A 2,751-nucleotide genomic window follows, 5' to 3' on the forward strand; every position below is an offset into this window, starting at 1 on the left:
TGTCGAGCCCTCTCCCACTATAATGAACAATATCCATCTTCTAGCAATCTATTGATAGGATAGGTGCCTGTCAGTCACAACGCGAGCAGAGAGGAAGAGGCGAAGCGAGATGTTTCACTCTCGCCAAAATCTGTCCAAAATAAGACCAATGTGTTTCCATTGGCTTATTTTGGACCTAAGCTTGTCTCCTGTCTTCCCACTTTTAGGACGACTCCCATTGAGACATGAACATCTCATCCTTATATACAGGTCTCTGTTTGCAGTCAAATTTCTTTACGCGGAAGAGAGCATGATGCTCGTGATTTTGCACATCCCATGTAATGTAACTGGTAACAATGACTAGCACGCGGTAAATTGTTGCGTGAGTGGGTCGCTTGAGCGTGCTGGCAGCAGTTCGATTGTGCGTCAAGAATTCAGCATAGCAAGTTTTTGTGAATGTCTGGTTATTAAATGGGTAAATAGTTTAATCCATTTCATGAATTTATTCACAGGTAACGCTCTCGTGACAAACACACTTTGTTGCCCTGTTTCCAATCGTCCACATGTCTGGGAGAACCTATTAATGTAAGTAAATACATTTCAATGTTTTTTTTAATAAGACGTATTATTAGCTAACTAGCTACATTGCAGGTTAACTCAAACAAGCTGCTAATGTAGCTAGCTAGCTATCTAGACAACTTAACATACTGTATAGATAGCTAGCCAAGTTAATTAAATATCACAGCTACCTAACTTCATATTAGCTAGCTATCTTGATGTATTTATCACTGTAACAAAAACTCCAAATGCATTTGTAGGTAGCTAGCTAACAGCCATGGAGGAGGGTGAAAGGATATCAGCCCCAACTGTCAGTGAGAAAGTAGGCTATTCTGTATAGGGCAGATACTTTAGTGTAGTTCCAGTCCCTAGAAGTGAGGATGGAAATAATAGTAACATAATATTCAGTGTGGTTTGAGTATAATGAAGTCTGTTTCTTGTGTGGTTTTCTGTCCTCAGATACAGAGAGCTGTGAAAGCCTGTCTGCAGATGAAGAGGTCCCAATGAAGAGCAGTGGTTCTCAGTCCTGGTCCTGGAGACTGGACCTGTTTTTGCCTTAGCTCTGATTCAAATGATCAAGTCATCAAGCTTCAAGTGGTATTTATGATTCATTTGTGATGCAATCCTTGATATGATCCTGCTATTGTCACATGCATGTGCACATGCATCTATTTATCAAATGTTATCATTTGTTATAAGAATTATTATACTTCAGTAATCCACAATGACCTGGTGATGTAAAAGTCTAATAATGACATTATCTTCCACATTCCTACAGATACCTTGTAACTGGAGATTCCTTCAAAATGATTGTCTACAGTTACCGTGTAGGGCACTGCAAGGTTGGGTGATCAGGGCCATCTGGGACTGCCTCCTGGAGGAATTCAGGCGTTTGAAGGCTACCTGTGTCGTGCATAACTTCATGAGGATGGACACGAGGACCAGGAGGGGGATCTGCAGCTCGCCACCGTGTGCCAGAGGAGAGGTCTGCTGCTCTACAGTATGTTTCAATGATTGGGGCCAACAACGCAGCATGGGAGGAAATCCGTGTGCGGGATATCTTCACCTCCTACTTCTTCAGAGGGTGCTGTTCCCTGGCAAAACCATAGACTACAATGCACAACCAAAGGCTATTTTAAGAGCCATCCACATTGCAATAAGAGTATTCTTCCATTTACTTAGCTATGTCAACTGCAGTTTTTAAATTCCCAGTTTCTCTCCTTTTGATTTCTACTTCTCAGGTGAGGGTGCTGTTCAGGTAAGGGTGATGTCTGTACAAAACAGGCTCTTTTAAGAGTCCCCCAAATTTTGAACAATTAGACACCCTATAATATAATATAGACACCCTATAATATAAGACGTGTGTATCAATCTGATTGATGGATTGTGTTGGGCAGTAAGCAGGCTCAGGTGTGGCTCCTTCCACCTTCAAATAGGCAAGAGGACCAGCCACGGAGAATAGTAAGATACATCATTAGTTCTATAACTACGCTATATTGTTTGTCCTTGTGTGTCTGTGCATGTTTTTCAATAAAGTACCCTGCAGCCACTTAGTGTGGATACCAGGTGAGACCACACACACAGATTCCTGTTGAACACTCTTTAACTACCTTATTTTCTCAATAAGTCTCCTTCACTTCATCTCTTCTCCTATCACAACTCTGATAAGACCCAGATGCAGACAGCTAGAGTCACAGATGTTTATTGACCCAGACAGGGGGCAGGCAAAAGACAGGTCAAAGGCAGAGGTTCGTAAACGAGTCAGGGTTAGGCAGGTACAGAACGGCAGGCAGGTTCGGGGACAGGGCAGGCAGAATGGTCAGATCCGGGGAAACTAGGAAACAGAACTTGAGAAAGCAGGGAGACGGGAAAACACACTGGTAAGACCTGGCAAGACAACTGGCAACAGACAAACAGAGAATACAGGTATAAATACACTGGGGATAATGAGAAACATGGGCGACACCTGGAGGGTGGTGGAGATGAGCACAAAGACAGGTGAAACAGATCAGGGTGTTCCGAGAAATGAGTGAGGAGGTGTGGAGTCTGGCGCAGAGAGCAAAAGATGTGGGAAAAAACACACTTTAATGTTCCGGGAAACATAACATGAACCAAAAGTAGAAAAACAAATGATCAGAAATATAAACGGACAGCGTGAAACCCAAATACAAACCAAATACACTCAAAAAACAAAACAGACTAACAAGCCCGCAC

General features: G+C 42.6%; 1 long non-coding RNA gene across 1 annotated transcript; it reads left to right on the plus strand.

The window, feature by feature from the left end:
• The first annotated feature begins 996 nt into the window (after positions 1-996).
• Positions 997-2,116, plus strand: LOC109870719 (uncharacterized). Its single transcript, XR_004205673.1, has 2 exons — positions 997-1,134; positions 1,316-2,116. It is a non-coding gene; the product is annotated as an uncharacterized LOC109870719 (long non-coding RNA).
• The last annotated feature ends 635 nt before the right edge of the window (positions 2,117-2,751 follow it).

This window comes from Oncorhynchus kisutch, linkage group LG26 (assembly GCF_002021735.2).
Source record: "Oncorhynchus kisutch isolate 150728-3 linkage group LG26, Okis_V2, whole genome shotgun sequence".
NCBI classification, from domain to species: Eukaryota; Metazoa; Chordata; class Actinopteri; order Salmoniformes; family Salmonidae; genus Oncorhynchus; species Oncorhynchus kisutch.